We start from the raw sequence: 22681 nt of genomic DNA, 5'->3' as shown, positions 1-22681 counted from the left end.
CAGACACACTCTGGGCAAGGCTAACTACAGCTGTGTCAGGGTACTTTTCAGCAAGACAATGTGCAATTTCACGTTTGAGAAGTTCTACTGGGACTGCCGAGACTCGTGAAACCTCAAAAGTGGCTTTGCTACAGCCTGATGAATGCATGTAATGGCCAATCATGAGCTGGTGTTTGGTTGACAAAGACAGGGTTATGTTTTTGAAGCAGTTTGTGTGTCTAGCAACTTTTTTAAAAAATGTGTGCTTTGCCTCGAATCTGATTGTCCATAATAAGGCAAGTGGACCAAAATGGCGAATTATTGAGGGATAATGAGCCAGAAAGTGATGTTTTGGCAATGGTCTTCTATCTGGGCATACTTCTTTGTACCTTTGATGGTGGTCTAAAATCTTACTCTCCAGGTATGCAACTGAGTCACTGTTATGAACAGGACACACAACAAGCTCAACAATATCCTTCAAATCTAGTAGAAGTTCCCAAGCTGGTTCGTTTTCAGGTATGTGTTGTCCAATAATAAGTGGCAGAAGTCTTAGTAAACACCAATTTTCATGTGCATTGCCACCAACAGTTTTTTTACTAAGAAAATTGTGAGGCAATTTCTGAGGGCGATTAGTCTGATCCCCTCCTTTGTAGGGAAATGACTGAACAAGTCTATTTAGATTTTCAAAAGTGATGTACTTCTTGCCTATTAGTATTCGAAGGCACTCAGCTATCTCAAAAGGCACAATACCTTCAAAAAGGTCATGTGCAAGATCAGGGGGGAATCCTGTAGTGACCTTGAAGAAAGACAGACTGTCTGCTAAGACACACGAGCTTTTCACACCACAACAAGCTACCCCTGTCTCACGTGCAGTTGCTATGTGTACACGATGGAGCTCCTCAGTTCTCAGAGAAAAGTCACTATTTGTAGCTTTTGATTCAATTTCTGAGCGTGTAGCAGTACAAAACCTGCAAAAGTAATCTCCAGAAAAACTTTCCACAAAACCGGCCAATCCATGAGCTCCGAGGCTGTCTGCCACTACATATTGGACAGTGCCTTTAAAGTTGACCCCTAAATTGTCAATGAACACTCCCTGCTGCTCTAAAATGACAAGGTCTTGCAAAAGTGGCTCAAATATTTTTGAATAGCCAAAGGTCCTAAGGTCCTCACTTTTGCACAAGAGAGCCAAATAAATAGAAGAGAGGGATGAATGACTACCTGGTGGCAAGTTACCTAAAATCCAGTAAACTGAGCAAAGTTTATGCTTTTTCCGTGATGTCCCCAATGGATTGCAAATTTCGAAATCATCAACATAAAGACAAATAGAGATTCTTAGTTCACCGCCTGAGAAAAACTCATTATTTTGAAAATGTAGACCATCTTTATATGATGTATACTTTTCCTTATTTACAAAAGGATTCTGATTGTGGCTAGTGACAAATTTGTTCAGTATGTTTTCTTGTTTAAATATCTGCTGTAATGATTTTAGAATAGGAATATACTGAAAGGTCCTCTTGCTTTGGGAGTCGAGAATGTATTCAATTGGATCAATTACTTCAAAATGTTTTCTGTAATACTGTCTGCGTTTGAAGGCAGTGGCAAGTGTGCCGTCCTTTTCTATGGCTTTTAACAAAGGGTTAAAAGAAACTGCCTTTGTCAGTTCTTCAATAACAGGCTGGTCTAGACAAAGGTTATGATTCTTGAGTATGTCTACAATTACTTGATTTGTCAAAGGCACTGATGCACAGCTTATCAGGTAGTGCAATTCTGAAAGCAACTCGTCAATTGCTATGCTGGGAACATGAAAATAGTTTTCCAACTTAAGTAAAAGAGATGCAAAATTAAGTTCTATTACATTTGCCAAATCTTCAGTCTCACTTGTAGTTGTATCGTGATCAATATTTGCACTTATGTCCTCTTCTACAATAGTGTCTGTACTGTCATCAGCTGATGTTTGGCCTACAATAGTGTTAGCAATACCGATTTTAAAGTCTTTTAAGGTATAAGGATTGTGTTTCCTATTTCGATGAGACTTGAATGTACCATAGATATTTGTTTTGAAAGAACAACCCTCAAACATGCAATGCACAGTCTCGTTACATTTTAGATGGTTGTTAATGTGAGAAAAATACTCCTGCTCCGAAGCTATGTTGCAGCAGGAACACAAATGGCAGTTAAATGTTGCCAAACTCACAGACTTGTCTAGAGTTCTTTGGGTATGTGATCTGCTTAAGTGGCTATGTAGAGCATTCCATGTTTTGAAAACACAGACACAATCAGAATAGGCACATGGATACTGCTGTCTACTATGAACTAACCTGTAGTGTTTTAATAACAGAGCTCGTGATGACACCACTTTTTTGCACAATTTGCACTGCCACATCAACGTATCTGGGGGAGAAGCACAAAAGACATTTTCATTACACTGTCCCTGAAAAAACTAAATAATTTGCACATTGTTAATGTTTCATATTAATCAGTTTTATTTTTAATATTGTATGCTACAACAATGAATTTATTGATCTACATCATCACCACTGCATATTGTGTAAATGTGTGTGTAATCTGACATTAAAAGTCGAGTGAGAAATCCCATGGACATTGTACAACATTAATGCAGTTCATCTTACACCAGCTTACTAAATGCTTTCTGCAAGCTACATCAAAACGTAAGCTGAAATATTAGACAGAAAATACACCCTAACCTGTCTGCTAGCGAGGAGCGCTTCTCCACTGTTGTTGGCTAAAGTGCAACGCAGTCAGGCGTCCGAGTATAAACTTGGCGCGAAAGTGCGTGCCGGACCGAATGCGCTGCCTGTACCGACGCGTACCGACGCATACCGACGCTAGCGCTACACTACATTTGGGCTGAAAACAGAGCTTTGCTATTGCAATGGAGTCCCCTCCAAAATCATTTGGAAACTCACGTGCAGCAAGTCCACGTTAGCAAACCTTTACCGGGCAAAACGCTGCCTGTACTCTTTTCTTAGTAGCACTTGCGACATTAACTGACGTGTGAACATATATATGTAGACGGGCTTTACAAGAAAAATGACTTCTTACCTGATTTTTGGACAAAAATGCGGCTGAACCAGTCCACATGGCGAAGAAATAGCAAGCTTGAGAAAGAGGGTGGTGCGCATGCGCATTGGCCCTTATTTAGGCGGGCTCTGCACGCAGCAGTATGTGCAGAGGGACAAACCTGTGAATTTACTCAACAATGTTACGTTGACACAGTTCAATGACTTTGTGTAACAACAAAAAGTAACAACATTTCATTAAATTTGCACAAACACTTTAAGGATTTTTGCAAAATCGAGTTTATTAAGAACAAACAACAAAATCTACTTTAGTAAAAGCAGAGATAGGCTGAGTTCATTTTTTTGAGTGTACCCGCCGAAACGCCGTGCATTTATCGAGACTTTCAACCCCAGATAGGCCAATTATAGACCTTCGGATCCACATCATGTCAGCAGCTATTCTCCTCCGTGAACTATGTTAAAAACAAACACCGCTCACGCCTCACAGATGGCACCTTACAGTCCTGCGTAAAGATGAAAGTGACTTCGTACAGCCCCGATTTGCAGACGCTGTGCGCAGAGGTTCAGGAGTAGAAGTTCCATTGTAAACATACCACGGCAGACCCGACGCTGTTTGCATTGACCACTTTTCACACACAGTTGCTGTACACATACAGCCGGCTGTAGCTTTTCAGCTCACAGCCCGACACATACCAACACAACAGCATAGATAGCACAGACGTTAAGGCGGTGAGGCGTGATTGCGGGTGCCGCTCAGGTGCGTCCGCCTCCCCTGCAGCGGCGCTGCAGAACACCCCCCGCCACACACATTAACCAGGTAAAATACATATTTAGGCAGAATTTTGCAAATATCTATTTTTCATCTTTTAGCAGCATAGTGCTTTTTTTCCAATTATTTTTTAAAAGTCAGGTCAAGGCTCCAAAAGCCCAAAGGCGATATAAGGGTGGCGGCTCACAACAGTTTTTGTTTGCTACATGGATCATTTTAGTTCAGCTGGGTGTCTTTCCTTTTGTTATATTTCTTTAAGAGTTCAAAATGTGTTAATTACATAAATAAAATGTAATTTTCTCATTAGCACTTCAAGGATTTCATAAGCAACACACCTTAGTTGTTCACACAAAGCATAAAGGTAAAAAACAATATATATAGTGTTATCTTCATTTTAGATGTCAAAAAGTATTTGCGGCTCCCAGTGTTTTTGTTTGCATGGAAACCGGGTCCAAATGGCTCTTTGGATGTGAAAGGTTGCTGACCCCTGGTATAGGTGTTTTTATTAAAATACCAAAAACATAGCATAACCTGGCACAGAGCTGTTTGTTGTCATTTTCTCAGTTTTTTGTTTAGTTTTTGAGCACTTTAAGCTGCATATTTGCTCTGAACTTTAAGAGGTTATGGTGAGGCAAAAAATTTTAATTACTGTGTAGGAAAGCCTGTGTTAGTGTGAACTACATTACCCAGCAGCCTCTGGGCAGTGATGGGATTCATGGGACTTCTGAGGTAGATGGTCTTCGTTCGTTCCTGGGCTAACGATTGAGGAGAGAGCTACTGGGAAGGGAAGCAAATAGCCCATCCTGTATTTGTTGGGGATGGTGTGTGTCACATAATGCTTAAGATGTTTACCCTGCTACTTGTGTGTATTGGTTTTAGTTACCGTTAGCATATGTGCTAGTTAGTGATAGCTATGGCAGCCCAGTAAATGTGAACACTGTAAGAAGTGGTATCAGACTGATTTGTAGTGGAGGAATTTGTTGCCAGTTTCCTTAATCCTTAATCTTTAATCTGTATTCATGTTTTAATGTACAGTATACCCTGTTCTTAATCATAGAAACCATACCATATCATCCCTCCACATCCTCCTACTGTATGCCATACCTCCCTGTACCATCCATCTGATCGCCAATAAACTCCACCTGTGGTAATCTAATCCCTGGATGTCAGCCTCTCCTTCCGACCGAGGATAGTTACTATTGCAGCACCACCCAGCATTAAACTGACGTACACCATTCTGTACAAAGTGGTCCTTCGAGCCGGATATGCTGCACCTAAATGACATGGCTGCCTCCAGAGATCAGGATGATGCACGAAGTCCCCGTCCTAGCAGGATCGAATCCCTGGACATCTGGTGGACTATAGGTTGTCCTACCATACCCATGGGCCAAGGCTGTCACCCAGTCTAACAGAGGAGGTTATGATGGCACCATCAGACTCCCACTACACAAGGAGGCCGGATGTGGAGGAGATAAGATGGCGAAAAATGGAGGATTGTCTGATTAATATCCTGCATCAGATGCGATCTCTGCAAGTGACTGTAGCAGAGTCCCGCAGCCCCGCAGCTCACCTCTCCAGTGCCAAAGGGGACATTAATGGAGGTGGAACCAATGGCTTCAGCTGTCCCCACACCAAATCCTACAGACAGGGAGCCCAAATCGATTCAGGAGGGGGAGAGAATTACAGAGCCCGTCTGTGTGATGTCAGCTCCTTTAGCCCCAGTCCCTGCACTTCCACTGCACACGTTGGGCCACCTATCTCCCTTAGTGGCTCAGCTGGCCACTATGCAACCTTCTACTGCAAAGGAGGGCTTCACTCGGGGTTTCCAGCCCTGGATCCCACAACTTTGCCCTCTGCCTCAACAGGCTCGATATGCTTCATTCCAACCTCTGCTATCTGCACAGGAGCTTAGACCTCAGCCAGGTATGCCCCCAGCAGCAAACCACGCGAGTTCAGAACCCAGTATGTTGGAAATGGTGATTGCATCCTCCTATGGCCTCCCTAAGCCCAAGCTCACTGTTTTCAGTTCTGGGAAGGAGAGTGACTTTGTCTTACTGAAGAAAGGACTGGATAGTGTTCTTGGGCCTCACAAGCACTTGTCTGAGGATTATAAGTATCAGATCTTGCTAGATCACTTGAAGTTCCCAAGTGCATTCCAAGTGGCTAAACGCTACATCCATGACCGAACTCCATATACTAGTGCAATGAGGGCTCTTGAGCAGACCTACGGTCAGCTAAGACAACTGGTGCAGAGTGAACTCAGCGCCATCCTGTGCACACCACACATAAAACCAGGTGACTCACAAGCCTTTGAAGCTTTTTCCCTGTCAGTTGCCAGTCCAGTGAGGATGCTAAAGCGCTATACAAATACAGCCCAATACAGATCATGCTTACCATGATAGACGGGGTGGCAGAGAGTGAACTCCACTGTGGATCCCACGTAGACCGATTACTCACCAAACTCCCTCTGAGTTATCGGGATAACTTTGCGGAGTACTGCCTTAACCGAGGGATCCTGCAGCCTGGATCAAAACGCACTTATACCCTCTACGATCTAGCCGAGTGGTTGGAGTGCAAAGCCTAGAAACTTTTAAAACCGCTCTTAAAACTCACCTCTTTTCATTGGCTTTTAGAAAGGTTTAATTTATTTGTTTTATATATTTTTATTTTATTTTTATCAGCGAGGTGTTATTACGAAATTGTGTTCTATTGTATTTTTATCTGTATTTACTGTACAGCACTTTGGTCAGCCTTGGTTGTTTTTAAATGTGCTCTATAAATAAACTTGACTTGACTTGACTTGACTTGACCCAAGCAATGCATGTCTCCCGACGAGCCACGGAGCTGTATGCCTCAGAGAAGCCCTGGTTGGAGGGGAAAGTCAGTAGGCACTGGGAAACAAAACACAAACCCAAGTTGGCCTCTGTTTATTATGGACCTGAAACCACAGCCACCAAACCACCTGCTGTGGCCCATCCAGGTCCAAAGGCTGTTGTGATGCAGAAGAAAAGAGAACGTTTCAAGCCTTACTGCCCTTTCTGTGAAGGGACAGAGCATTACTTGAGTGGATGTAATGAGTTCTCCCGGCTGGATTTGGTGCGGTTGTGGACTGGATCAGAGATAAGAATAAATGTTGGAGGTGTGGCCGGAACCATTCTGCTGACAACTGCACGCTCAAGAAACCCTGCAGCACCTGTGGTGAGCAACACCTCCTTGTATTACATGGCCTCGCCAAGGCTAAAGAGCAGAACCCCAGTATCCTGACCATGTGCACAGCATCCAGTGTCATCTATGTTGACCATCCCAGTCACTCTGGGAGAGTGATGTTGAAGGTGATAAGAGTTCAACTCCACAATGGGAAGAAAACCATGGACACCTATGCTGTGCTGGATGACGGTTCAGAGAGAACTATAATATTGCCTGCTGCTGTGAAGTCCCTTGGCCTAGCCCCCGGCAGACGAGGCTCTGGCCCTCCGAACCATCAGACAGGATGTCCTGCAGCTGCATGGGGGAAGCATATCATTGGAGGTGTCCACTAAAGCTAAGCCGAAGGTGAGGCATCAAATACTAAATGCATTCACAGCAGAACAACTGGCTCCGGCAGAGCAATCTTGCCCAGTGGAAACACTCAAAAGGAAGTACAGTCACCTACAAAGACTGATCCTGATTGGATCAGATCACCCGCACCTTATCACTCCGGTATGCCCGGTGATTTGTGGACCACCTGAAGGGCCAGTAGCAGTCTGCACGGAGCTGGGGTGGGCGCTGCAGGGACCTGCCAAGAGTCTTCCACATCCAGCGGCTGGACGGGCATGCTTGCACTCGTCATTCATCCCACAGACATCAGAGGTCTCCAAAGATGTTCAAAGGCTGTGGCAGCTTGACGTCCTCCCGTTTAGGAATGAAAAGGAGGTCACCAGGTCAAAGGAGGACCAGCAGGCAATCGACATTCTTGAATCAAGGACAGTCCGAGTACAGGTAGAGGGAGTCCACCGATATGCTACTCCCTTGCTTCGTCACACGGAATTTCCTCAGGTGAAGGCACCTCAAGAAGCTGTCATGGCTCTTCTGAGGGCCAATGAGCGTCGGCTATGCAAGGACCCCAGCAGAGCACAGACATACAACGAGGAGATCAAAAAAACTGGAGAAGGCGGTCTATGTGGTAAAGTTGACTCTGGAGGAGGTGCATGGTTCCACTGAATCCTGGTACATTCCACACCATCTTGTGCATCGCAACAACAAAGCCCACCTAGTCTTCAACTGCTCCTTCCTGTACCAGCAACCTGCCCTTAATGACCTCCTGCTGCCAGGCCCCACGCTTAGCCCCTCACTCCTTGGCGTGTTAATCCGATTCCGCCAGCATGCTGTGGACATAAGCGGTGACATAAAGGCCATGTTTCATCAGGTGCACCTGCTTCCCGAAGATTAGCCTCTGCTTTGCTTTCTTTGGAGGGATGGACAACAGGAGTGCCCACCTGATGTGTATGAATGGCGAGTGTTACCATTTGGTATGATCTGCAGCCCCTGCTGTGCCACTTACGCTTTACAGCGGCATGTGCAAGACCACCGTGAGGGGAATGAAGATGTGTATGAGCCCGTCCACACAAGCTTTTTGTGTGGACAATTGTCTCCAGTTTCTTCCGACTCCCTGCCAAGCTAAACAGCTACTGGACCAAATGAGACAGCTAATGGCCAGGGGAGGATTTGAGATACGGCAGTGGGCTAGTAATGTGCCAGAGGTGGTGTCCCACCTGCCTACTGCTGCCCGTTCTGACAGCTTTGAGCTCTGGCTGACCTTTAACCAATGTGATCCACAAGAGTTGATGCTTGGGTTACGTTGGCATTGCCCCACCGATACCTTGGGGTACAAGCATCGCCCAGTCTCCTACGCAACATCAACTCTTCGCAATGTGTACAAGGTGCTTGCCAGCCAGTATGACCCTCTAGGGTTTATCATTCCCTATACCACTAGAGGGAAGATTCTTGTACAATCGATGTGGCAAAAGGAGATGGGCTGGGATGAACCTATCACCGGTGTCCTTCGTGCCACCTGGGCAGAATGGGAAAAGGAGCTACCGTACCTGCAGAACATTACCTTACCGAGGTATTATGTGCCACCTGCTACAGATAGAGTTGCACCTTTGAGCTGCACGTGTTCTGTGATGCCTCCAAGAAAGCGTATGGATCTGTAGCTTATCTGAGGACCACAGATTGCCATGGACATATTCATTCCTATTGGCCAGATCCCGAGTCGCTCCTCGGAAGAGATTGTCCATGCCTCGTCTCGAGCTCAGTGCTGCTCTCACTGGAGCGCAGCTTGCCAAGACTCTTCAAACTGAGCTTACCCTACCACTGCAGAATACCATCTTGTGGACTGACTCTACTACTGTGCTGAGTTGGTTGCAGTCAGATTCCTGCCCGTACAAGGTCTTTGTCGGGAAATCCAGGAGCTCACCAGTTCTCATCAGTGGAGGTATGTCACATCATCAGAAAACCCGGCTGATGACATCACCAGGGGGAAGGAACTCTGTAGTTTTTCGGCAGCCAGCTGTTGGGCTCAGGGCCCCAAGTTCTTGCAACAAAGTTCGGCACACTGGCCCTCCCAACCTACTGGTAGGGCTGAGACTATAGATGAGCTGCACAAGGGGGTGCTATGTGGGCTTGTCACAGTGGCCCAGACTCCTACTCCAGACCCTGGCAACTTCACATCTTGGGGGGAGCTTGTGAAAGCTACTTACCATGCGCGTCACGGGGCGGCTTCTCCTCCAATGACCGCCACTGATCGTGTGGAAGCAGAGATAGCCATTTTGAAGTCAGCTCAGTATGACAGTTTTCCGGAGGAGGTGATAGCTTTGATGAAGGGATGAACTCTGGCCCTGAATAGTCGACTTTGTTCACTCTGCCCTGAGTACGATCCGGTTACTAGCCTGATAAGGGTTGGAGGACGCCTGAGACGTGCCGAAGGTCTGGACTCAGACACCATACACCCTATTGTGCTACCTCCCGAACACCCGGTAACTAAGCTCCTTGTCCAACACTTTGACACGATTCTGTTGCACCCTGGTCCAGAGCGCATCTTTGCAGAGATACGGTGTACTTATTGGATCATTAGAGGGCGACAAGTAATCCGGAGATATCAAAGACAATGTGCAGAGTGCCAGAAATGGCGGGGGAGGCCTGCTCCCACCAAAATGGCTGATTTTCCGGCAGCAAGACTCCACAAACCTGCTTTCTGGTCAATGGGAGTTGATTGCTTTGGTCTCTACACTATCAAGATAAGCCGGAGGCATGAGAAGCGTTGGGGCAAGAGCTGGCAGTTCGTCTTGTAATCGGAAAGTTGCTGGTTCGAGCCCTGGCTCGGACAGTTTCGGTCGTTGTGTCCTTGGGCAAGACATTTCACCTACCGCCTACTGGTGATGGCCAGAGGGTCCGATGGCGCGATATGGCAGCCTTGCTTCTTTTTTTTTTTCTTTTTTCTTTTTGCTGAATAGACAGCAGCTGGATCACTGTCTTTTGTGCGCCACGGACCGTTTCTTTTTTCTTTTTCTGGATCACCTGTTGAGAAAGAGAAAAGAAAACAAGCAGACGAAGACGAGAGCAATAGAATAAACAACATCATGATGATCTATGCGAATATAACAGTAAATACTAAATGTTAAACATTATTGTGCAGCACGTAAGATTGACAGCGCACAGTGTGCTTTAAGGTAGGAGCCAAAAAGGGTGTAGTTTGTGTGTGTGAGCACCCGTGTGTACACCTGTGAGCATGAATGCGCTTGTTTTTAAAAGGTTCCTACATGTAATGATCTGTTAGAGGGTGTGGGGAGCCACAGCGCCGTCCACTAGGGCATGAAGCAGGTATGGAGGAGATCAAGACTCCAGGCATCCAGAGGCCCTCAGAACACAAGAGACCAAGGAAGACCAACAGAGGGGCAGCCGTGCCACTATCCCAGAAAGAGCTGAGGAGAGTCCCAGATGAGGGGTCACTCAGCAGCCGCGGAGCATAAGCCAGGGGGGGTTGCAGTGACGTGCCCGGGAGCTCCGCTGGCAGCCAGCTGCCCCAGAGTGACCGAGCCCCAGGCCGAGGGCACCCCATCCCGAAGGGGCCCGAGTGAGCCCCCGGCTCCAGGCCCCGACAAGCAGCCACCAAGGAGTGAGCCGGTGTGTACCTGGACGCCCATCCCCAGACACAAAGAACCACCAATGCACCGATGTCTGAGGGCGTCTTGCCACTGGCAGGGGGAGTGGTGAGGGGAGATAGGCCTCCATACCTTGGAGGGCCTGAGATGTCCCCAGAGAGGTGGCGTCTGATACCCGACCTGACATATGGACACAGACAAACAGGCACACACAGATACAAACATCCATTCCCACCCTCATCCTCTCATATGCAATTACTCAACACTCACCCAACGTGGAGACAGACATAAAGAGACACTGTACCCAGCTGGTGTTACCCTTTTCCCTGTGGTGGGGAGATGCAGACCGCCCCGACTCCGCAGCAGCAGGGAGGCCCCACATTCCAGACCCCAGTCGGATGGCCAACTCCTCCTCCTAGCCCCCCCCCCACTCCAGCAGGCCGCAGAGAACGGGGGTGTGAGAAGACTCCAAATCTCCCTCTGCCCGCTCATATGTAGTGTTGATGCATGTGTGTTCTAAGGTGCATTTAAAACCCAGGAGGACATGGAGCTACCTGCCAGAGAGCAGCAGGTAAGCGCATAGTCCCTCCTGATAGCCCTCAATGTCTACGTGTAATTAAAATTGAGAGGTGGGCAACAACGCCAGGGGTGAGGTTGTACACCCTGATGGTAATTTGGAGTCCGTGTAGCGTGCCCACCCACAAGATCCTATATGTATGTGTTATGAGAGTGTGAGTAATGTGAATGTCTAATTTGTGAGATAAAATTGAGGCACAGGCAGCCAAAAGGGGACGGAGGTATGCCTCCCCTGCACCCTGGTGACACACCTTTACCCCAAGGCCCTGCATGTGTGGGTGATTGTGGTGGAGTGGGAAGAGGGAGGCAGCTGGAGATGGGGAGGGAAGGAAGGGAGGGGCAGCCTTGCTTCTGTCTGTCTGCCCCAGGGCAGATGTGGCTACAACTGTAGCTTGCCTCCACCAGTGTGTGAATGTGAGAGTGAATGAATAGTGGAATTGTAAAGTGCTTTGAGGGTCTCAAAAAGTGCTATATAAATGCAATCCATTATTATTACCTAGATTGCTTTTGTTGTTGGTGGCTGCTCAAGTATGTTGCGGGGGCTTATCACCTAAAGGTGTATTCTTGCTGTCTACTTATTTGTAACAACAGTGCTTCAGTAATGCTGTGACAGGCAAGAGAAGCAAACAAAGCTGCATAGGAGATTTGCTTTCATTTCCTGGAAACCAAAGTTGAAGAAGGGACGGGCCTTTGAGTAGATGTGTACTTAAGGCAACGGCAATGGCTGGACTGCTGTCCAAATAAACTGGCACAAGTTGGCATCCAGGTGCTTTGTTTGCCACTCTGACAGGGACTCTACACTCAATTTACACATGTAATGGTTGTCTGAAAATGCAGTCAACACAACAAAGTAGTCTTTTTCAAAGGTAATGGTCTCCAAATGGCACAATAAATGCATGCATATTGTGTGAAAAGGTAGCTTTAGCAGCTGGACTGGACTTATTTTTGTTTTGTTTTTCAGATGAGTTCACCTTCCCAGACACTAAATGTAGAAAATTAGCTTTTGGGAGTTGATGAAAGTGGATACATTAGAGTTTCTCCTAATTAAATATACAGGGAACAAAAGCTGCTCTACCCTTTATAGTCACAGATGGTATGCAGGCAGATGTGGCTGAATACACTTACTGTACTTGGAGCTCGAGCTGTTGGGTCTCATTATATAGGATCTTGTTATCTGAGATGTTTGTTGCTCTTGCACACAGCAACACTTGGCTTTAGTTCACTTGCAGTATGTATTAACCCTGACAATTAGCTCTTTGAACTCAGATGAACAGACACTTAACGCTCCTTTTTCAAAATGACAACACATTATTTTCTTCACAACCATGTTGTTACTCTTACACAATTATCACTTTTTTTGTCTCAACCTAGAGTTTGCCATAATTGCTGTCTTCCAAGGAAGAAAGTAAAGCAATACTTCATTGTTACCAGATGCTTTTTTTTGTATTTTTTTTTTAAGCATAACAGGAAGAAGAGTGGCTAACATTATTCTAGAAATACAAGCAAGCGCCAGTACTGGGCTTATCTCAGGGCTCTGCTATGACTTTTTGGCTCAGATTAAAGAGATTGCAGACAGTTCCTGACATTTCACTCACTTCCCACTAGTTAAAGGTCAACAATGAGCGTTCTGCGATAAAGACTGCAAAGTAATAATGCGCTGGAGGAGAATTTGTCTATGTTTGAATTGAAGGCAAAACAGGCCTCCAGTGATGTCAGAAGGTCAGTAGGCGTTTTGTGATAAATACAGAACGGGGTTTTATTGTTGAAACCAGATTGGTTCCGAGATCGTGAACATCTAAAAATATCCAAATGGTTTGATCAGCATTATAGAGGTATTGTACTCCTTAAAAACTCCCTTTGCAAAAACAGAGATATAGCAGATAAATGGTTCTAGGCTTTTGTTTGATTTCAGAATTTGATTTTCAGAATTGCTGAAATAACTTTGATACCATAAGTTTTTTGTTTGCACCTCCATGCTGCTGATCATTTTTCCTCACTACATTCTTTCTTTTGTTAAACCTACTACAAACTGTCGTGACCCAAGATGTGGACACACCTGTGCACTTAGAATATTATTAGTGTTTATTGCAGTTTGGATCAGATCATTTTATAATGTTTGCATGGAACATCAGTATCCTGGCCACTTTTTTTCCCTTTGCCAGATCATTGTTGTTATAGCTAATAAAAACTAGAAACTAAAACTCAGTTAAAAAAAACTAAGTTTATTTACATAAAAATAAAAAATAGTTAAGACCCCCCAAAAAGAATACTGTGTAAGTCCACAACTAATAACTCTGGTCATTGAGGAAAAACATGTATTCTCCAGCCGTTTGGCGAGTAGTTGCTAGAAATTGTAGCTGTTGATAATCGATTGAAAAGAGGGTGCTGCACCAAAACCCTCACTGTGTTTGCTTTGGTCATTAACAGACTGCTGCAGCTGCCCATAGTTTTGATGGAAGAGGTGGACTTGTTACTTGTTATTGGTGGCTGCAACCTGCAAGTGACCAAGGAAATCACAAAGAGGAATTCAGTGCTGTTTTTTTGTCACCAATTCCCATAACTGCCAGCAAACACAACAATCGGTCATAAAATTAACACTTTTCTTTGGTGACAAGTGGTTACCACAGAGTCACTGAGTGGCCTCTGAGCCTGTGTGAATCGAGCTTTATTTCATAGCCAACAACCTCCAGCAACCATTCAAGCAGCTGAGTACACATTTTTTCCTAGTTTATTGTGATGTAGCTTACTGATATTTAATTACATAAATAAAATAATTTCTGTTGGGATTAAAGATTAAAACTGTATTTACTAAAGTCTAGAAAAACAGAAAAAGAGAGCTAACCACTCCACAGGAAATGATATAACTATCCCATGTCCTGAGATAACACTGGTATTAATCTACGTTAACCATGGCTGTATGCTGACAGAAGAGAGGCAAGTCAAAAAGATCATGAGCCAGTGGGATCAAACACATACATATACCACATTCAAAGGGAATTTTGTACATGCTCACGCTATGATTTTTGTCTTTATTAATGTCACAACGGAAACACTTTTGATGTGTTCTTGCTTTCTTAGTAAGACGGCTGTGCAGAAGTGCAGGCATGAGGCTGGTTGAATAAGGAGGTGTCCAATTTCTCAGTGCTCTGTCCACAGGCCGGCGGGAGGAAATTAAATTGCTTTTCCCACAGCACCATTAATTGTTTTTGTTAAGTTGTTTATTTGTAAAGGCTTTTCCGGTGAACCTGGCTTTAACATGGGGAGGGGGCAGTGAAAAGCGGCAAAGCTTGTTTTCTCTTAAATTACTGTGGATTTGACTATTAAGGAACTGGCATTAATGCAGGGAGGAAAAAGATGTGTGGATAAATAATGATGTATTCGTTATCATTCCTGCCTTAGTTAAATAAATTGCATTCTCTGTTTGGAGAAATGGATTTTCCATTGGAAGGTCAAACCTAAATACTAGCAGTGGATCTGTTGCTAGGCTTCTTTTATTTAACACAGTTAAACACACCAAAAAAAGATATAAAATAAAATAGAATAAAAGATGATTTGCAGCTCATGTACTTCTATTGCTGCAATGCATATTCTTCCAGAAATGTACGTTTCCAGCTGTTGCTGGCAGCTACACTAAAGAATTACATAAAACATTGTACAAAGTACATTGGTTGGACAGTTATGTTCTAGAAATGGTGGGTCCAGATGCAAATGTGTTTCCTCTGTTTTTGCAGTTAAACTTCTACCACATCAGATCAGATAACCCACAACTTTAAAACAACACTGATTATCACATCATTTTATTCAGTCATGCAGTCTAGGTGTGTTTGGTTTTCAAAGATAGGGGCATGCATCAGATGAAATGGCCTTAAAATTGGTGATATAAAAACAAGCCAAGCCAAACATGACAGTGAAAGTAATGCTGTGTATGGAAAATAGCAACAGTTTGAGGTGACTGTTACAAACACAGAGGAGAGTTCAATCATGTGGCGTGAAAGCCTGTTTCCAAAGGAGCTCACGTACATTGTGTTTGTCATGTTCACACTGCTGGCGGGGTTAATGTACTAAGGAGCACTTCAAGAGCAGCTTTGGACTGGTGGCTGTCTAATGGACTCGTAGATGGGAACACTGATGTGGTCACAAGCAGAAATAGGGGGCCGATTTTCCTATGGCCAAGAGACACACTTTCCAGTCACATGTCTGATGTCTAGTCTTTATGCTGGTTTTAACAAAATTCCCCGTTTTTCATTATTGTTACACATTAACGTGACTGTTCACCATTTGATCTCCAGACCAAGGATATTAAATGTGATCAAATGATAAAGAAAAAAAAAATCACTCTCTAAAGCACTTTGCTCATCCATTGTTATTAAATTTGCTTGACAAATAAAGCAAGTTTGATTAATATTCCACCTTCACTAGTTTTTATATGCAATTTTGAAACATGGCTTCGGTGATAAGGCTTGGCTTACAGTCAGGGCTTAAGTTAGTCCCAGATGTCTGTTTAGTCCTGGGTAAGTGGAGACAAGTGAAGTGCTTCCACTTCAAATATCTTTACGGACCCAGCTTTGTGCACAGGGGCAGTCTCATGCCGAAACAGAAAAAAAGATTTCCTTCAAAACATGGAGTGTTTTTACTTTCTGTTAATTTTATGAATAGCAGTCACAAAACTGTTTTAATTAGCCATAAGCAAATAAAGAAGACAATATTATTTCCTTAGCATACCTTCATTTTAAGGATAGTTAAGGTTAGCGGAGGTTGTGCTTACAGGAAGCTAACAGGAAATTGCCATTGACGGTCCCTGAAGAGCAAGGGTTGCTACGTGAAATCCAGTCATGCTGGTATGAACATGTGATGTATGATGTGTGAGTTGTCCAGTATGGAAATAATTCCAGTGAATAATATATTGAATTGAAAGCAGAGTGTTTGAACTTTCAACTAAATGGAGAAGAAATAAATGCTTGAAATGGGTCTAAGTTATTTGGCCATGTTGTCATTGCATTTAGTTAAAAAAGTGGCAGATTGAGGAGCTGATGAGACTGAATATATTTTACACAGAAGTGGTTAAATTAGTGTGCACTGGGAAGCTACAGTCTGCCAAAACTGACAAATACTCAACAAGAGAGTATGAAGAGTGACTCATTTAGAGACATATGCTGGATATAATCAGCCAGATGGTTACTTTTTTATGCAATAAACACTTGAAAAATGAAAAATAAAAAAATCAAGATAAAATCTTAGCAAACAAGATACGGCATTCAAACAGACTTTTGTAAGTAAACCTTGGGATGGATGGAAGGATGCCCACATCTAAACTTGATGTGAATGATGTGGCGACGAGGTGCTTTGCTGTTTAACAGCTATTCTGTTTGTCTTCTGTCATCACTGCTGTCCCCCTTTCCTGATCCATATTATGTGTTACATGCTCTCATAACTTTCCAGACCATTGACCTTTGCTAGATTGCATAACTTTGCAATTTTCTCAGCCAAATACAGCTTAATTCATAAAATGAATATTTTGAACTCTGCCACATTAAGTGTTGCCTAACCACCCTTTATATAATTCACACACCCCATCATCACTGAAATTCTGACTTTGTTTTAATTTTAGTTAATGAAATAGGGCAAAAGTTTTTTGTTTGTTTTTTTAACAAAGAAGCATAACCAAACACTTCATAGCACAGATCAGCATTTTTTGCTTTATCTGAAACATGCATCAATGGATGTGTCAGAAAGCATGCTTTATTATTGTCCAAACATCTGGTCTCAATTATTAAAGCCTTTACAACAGAAATATGTCAACACTGACACTGTGGTACGATACATGAGATTAGATCTGGCATTCAAGAGTTCATAGTGTTGAGTTCAAAGGGATGACCATAAAAATCTCACACACACGCATGCGCAAAAGAGATCAGCATATCTCATCTGAATTAAGTCCCCAACCTCCATAGCATGCCTTGCAAACTTGGAAAGTTTTAAGGTCTAACTGAGGCCTAATTTAGTGAAAAATATAAAAACAATAGGGTACATGAAATAGTCATAAGTGCTTGGATTAGATGTGGCAACGCTGCTGCAGTTGTATCCAAAGTAACCCCAGTTACCTCATGTTGACACAATGGATTGCTACATCTGTTGACATTTTAAGCAAGAATGTGTGACAGAATGCTCACAATTTAACGTAGGCAGATTCTTTTGTTTTCCCCTTTAATTGTTTGCAACTGGATTTCTATTTGCTGAGTTCCCAGGGCTGCATTGTATATTTTAGACAACTTAATTACTTTGGTGCAATATTTTGGTTTTTTTGCAATCATATTACATTATGTCAGACTGTTCAAAAAAACCTTCATGCATTCAATTACTGTACTTGCTGTAAGTAGAGTTCATTAGTTGCTTTATAAATAATTAAATAGTTTAGTCATGTGGTTGGGTTAGGGATCTCACTGGTCTCACATAGCCATAAAATGATTAATGGAACAAAAAGAATAACAAAAAACACACACAATATGCTTCACAAATAGTCGAACTAAAAGATTATAGAATGACTCAAATGCATTCTATGAAATAATGCATTCTAGCACTGTTTACAGTCTAGATTAACATACATTTTACAGCTTCAGAGTAATGACTTCTTTGCCAGTGAGATCACACATATTGAAAAACTGCACATTACTCCATGATCAATCATATTTGCTAAGTTTTTCATGCCTCTCAGTCACGAAAAGGCAAGATTTCATGATTCCACCAACATGATAAGAGAAAAAAATATTGTGTAATCTGAGTCACTGCATTTTTGTTATTTAAACTGTGCAATAAAAGATACTTTAAATCAAATATTTAAGACATGCTGCATGCATGTTTTGAAAAAAAAAAACATATTTATTCATATACAGTTCCATGATGGTTCCTCCTCCTTGGGTTTCTGCGGCCTGAGGTATTCATTGACCATGTGGTTGGTTGGGGCCATCTTCCTGATGTATTTATGGATGTTCTCTGTTTCATCCTGGACTGTGGTACCGACACTCACCAGTCCCTGGCCTCCTTCCTTCCACTTAGCATACAGCTTGGTGTCATCCACGTACAGGAGGTGGCTGACAACTTCTCCATTCCGTAGTCGGTATCCATAGCCAGTCTTGTCAATGTTCTCTCTGAGAGGGTTCAGGCCTATGCAGAACAGCAGTGGGGACAGAGCATCTCCTTGGTAGATCCCGCATTTGATGGTGACTTGTACTACGGGCCTGAAGTTGGCCTCTAGTGTTGTATGCCACATCCCCACTGAGTTCCTGAGGAAGGCTCTTAGGGTCCTGTTGATCTTGTATAGGTCTAGGCATTCCAGGATCCTCTGGTATTCTTGCCAATCCCATTCTGTGCCCCACTCATATATTGACCCTTGTACCTGTTCATCTTAGCCACTATGATGCCTGACAGGAGCTTCCATGTGTTACTGAGGCAGGTTATTGGCTGGTAGTTGGATGGGACTGGTCCCTTCTGGGGGTCCTTGAGGATCATGACTGCCTGACCTTCGGTTAGCCATTCAGAGTGTTATATATATATATAATTAAATTATTAAAACTCTCCCACGTCCACCCTCTTGTCTCTGAACTTGCTTCTGGCCTTGGTCCGAGCCTTGAATGAATATATATATATATATATATATATATATATATATGAATATATATATATATATATATATATATATATATATATATATATGAATGAATATATATATATATATGAATGAATATATATATATATATATATATATATATATATATATATATATATATATATATATATATATAAACACCCAGCACGCCCCTGCGGGCGGTTTATCCTTCAAGCTCGGGTCCTCTACCAGAGGCCTGGGAGCTTGAGGGTCCTGCGCAGTATCTTAGCTGTTCCCAGGACTGCGCTCTTCTGGACAGAGATCTCTGATGTTATTCCCGGGATCTGCTGGAGCCACTCGCCTAGCTTGGGAGTCACCGCACCTAGTGCTCCGATTACCACGGGGACCACCATTACCTTCACCCTCCACATCCTCTCGAGCTCTTCTCTGAGCCCTTGGTACATACGTATATATATATATATACGTATGTATATATATACATACATATATATCTATATCTATATATATATATGAAGAAAAATCTAAGTTTTGGCAAGTCAACGGAATTAGTAATTAATATGAGATTATCTTGATGAAGTACAAGCCTTCCACCCATGGACTGGGTGGCAGGGGTCCTTCGTGAAATACAATGCCGTGATTCTGCCTCTGTTAATATAAATGTCCTCTAAAGAAAAGAAGCTGCCATTAAACATTTTGGAGGCCATACTAGATAATTATAGAGGATACATGACATGACGCTCCACCACACAATGATAAAATGAAGGCCAGCCTGCTTAAGTTATGAAAAGCAGCCACTGATGAGCTTTCTTTATGATATTGGCTGTATTTATGGCCCTTGTGAGGTTAGTGGACATTTGCAGACCCAGGTATTTGACTATTGTCACCAGCTCAGCTTCTCCTGTAATAAAGAGGGAATGAGGTGTGTGAGCTCTCCTCTTAAAGTCTACCACCATCTTTTGTAGTCCCCACATGGATGTATAGATTTTTTGCATCACACAAGCCAACATGTCGCATACAAGTTACAAGTCATTATAAAAATTTAAAAAATTATTTTGAGCCTTCAGTTTTCAGCTTCACTTTAGTCCATCTGAAATAAATGTGTGCTTGTATCCTGAGCATATTTGGATTATAGACGTTTTTCTGATGCAGTGATTTTCACCACAGAGTGATGACTGAAAATGCAAAGTGAGGTTTCACTGATTTACCTAAATCTTTTAATGATCAAGTTTAAAGATAGATCTTTGCCCTAGAAAGCTTTCAGCAAACCTCTGCACCTTGTAAAAGCTTCACGCTTCACCTAATCATATCACCAAAAGCCTAATCCATTGTAAGATTTTTTTTTAACATTACGGTACTTTTGGGTGGAATAACAGCTGCATCAATACTTTACAAAAAATGCTCATTTTTAGTGAACTACATACAATTATAAGTAATATACACCAAAAAGTAAAATTTAACAAAATATGTCACAGACGTGATGTAAGTGAAGCCTTTTTTTTCCAGGCCTGAGGGATCTGAGAATACAGAGGATGTGAACCCCAAGGAACTAAGTCACTAGATAGCACAGTCGTCTCTTCTCACTAGGGACCCACACCAGGAGATTTCCCACGCTTGCAGCATTGTGTCATTGCACTCCCTCACTCATGTTTGTCTGTTCTCACCCACTCATTTAATACGCTTGATATAAATCCTCTCCTCCTCTTCTCACCCCTCTATATTCTGCTGCTGCTGGATTTATTCTCTATCACAACAAGACAATAAAAGCCAGATTTTTTTCCTCCATATCATATAAAAAATTCACATACTAAAGAAGTAAATGAGTAAATAGAGCAAGCTTCAGTTTATGAGCTTGGTGGAAAAGATCATTTATTAAAATGCCATCCTTCTAAAAGACAGTTGTAAATTGTACATTTCAGAAATGCAGGCAGACAGAAATTTGTTTTCCTGTTATGTGAGGGATCAGCTAAGAAAGAAAAAACAAAAAGGCTGCTACGAGGTCCAGGCCACAGTGAGGTGCGTCTGCACAGCACATGTCTCGTCCCTATGGGAAATAGTGAAGAATGTGCACTTTGGGTCCTCTTCTCCATATTTGCTCTTCTTAATTGCTGCTAAGGGGTTTCCTAAACATACAGCCAGGACACTGTGTGTTTAGAGCACCTATTTTAATCTCAAGGTCACAGGGTTCAGTACAGCCATATGCGATGAAGATGATCATGGCTGGTGATATGATGAACATACAGTGTGTTCTCTTGCGTACACACTGGCTCTGTTAACATTCAGGATGTAGCTGACAGTAAGGACATGGAGCACATGTTGCCTGCATCCTTATTTTCATGTTCATTTCTGCTGGTCACACGTTAAAATCTACAACATTAACAAAATGTACAATTATATTCTACACATTATACACACTAAAGTCATATTTACCTAACCACCACCCCCCTCCTTATTCTTTTAATGTCCTCTGCTCAAGAAGTGACGTTTTTGATTTTTTTGAGATGTGTTACAAGTGACAAAAACTGAGAAAATCCATGACCGCATGCTCTGGTTTATTCACAGCTCTACACTGCCCCCTGCTGCTGAGAAAGTAACCTGCACTCTGCGAACCTTGTGAGACTCTCTTACTGTGTCCAGGCCTACGAGACGCAGGTATCTGCTTTAAACAATTAGTTCTATTCAAAGACAACTATAAACCTTGACACTGTATTAGCAAAAGATATTTGCTTTCCTTCTGCCACATAACAAAGGAACAACCCACTCATCCTTAGCAGAATTTATGATCTGGCAAACCTGTTTATCTGGGTAACAATTCTGATATGACAGAGGGGAGAGAGGGATTTTTACCCAAGCCATAGATCCAGATGATGAAAGCTTCTGATTGAATGGTTGACAAGCGGACGGGAATAGAGCTGGGAGCGGCAGAGGAGTTCACTTGAAAGGAGAATTGTGAAACTGCTTCAAAGATGAAAGAATACAGCATAAACAGCATAGTTACTGGCCAAAGTGACACTTTTCATCATTTTTAACAGTCTGTTTTACTTTGGTACAGACTGTACTTTTTGTACATTATAACTTCACTCTGCTTTGTGCCTGGCTAACCGACCAAGAACAGCACAAGCAAGAGTGACCCATAGACTGGTTGTAGCACAAAGTTTGCACACTGCTTCCATGTGACAACAGCGCTCACTGCAGGCAGATGGGTAGTCTTTGGAGTGGAGCAGATAACAAACAGGCTACCTCAGCTGGGCCATAAATCCTGCTTTAGGAGTGTTTGCCACAAGGTCTTGGATAACATCTTTGAGCTAGCAAGTGTCCTAAATTAACCACCTCCTTCCTCACAAGTCCCGTCACACTTCTGCAATAAAACTTCACGAAACGACAGTTAGAACTGCCAGGATGATTTCTGGGACTTTGCATCGAAGCCTGAGCAATTAAGAGGCCAAAACGTCTGAACTTGAAATGCAGCTAAAGGGCCAGACACTCTGAAGACAAGAGTCTGACATGCATGTAAAAGTGCAGGAGGCTCCTACAAAAAAAGGGGACAAGTCAGCCA

General features: G+C 43.0%; 1 long non-coding RNA gene across 2 annotated transcripts in view; it reads left to right on the top strand.

The window, feature by feature from the left end:
• Positions 1–22681, top strand: part of LOC143413169 (uncharacterized) — a 314090-nt gene that overhangs the window by 95332 nt on the left and 196077 nt on the right. The gene's annotated exons all lie outside the window — the stretch shown is intronic.

Source organism: Maylandia zebra, linkage group LG17, assembly GCF_041146795.1.
Source record: "Maylandia zebra isolate NMK-2024a linkage group LG17, Mzebra_GT3a, whole genome shotgun sequence".
NCBI lineage: Eukaryota > Metazoa > Chordata > Actinopteri > Cichliformes > Cichlidae > Maylandia > Maylandia zebra.
The sequence above is the reverse complement of the archived record's forward strand: the minus strand, read 5'-3'. Positions and strand labels throughout refer to the sequence as shown.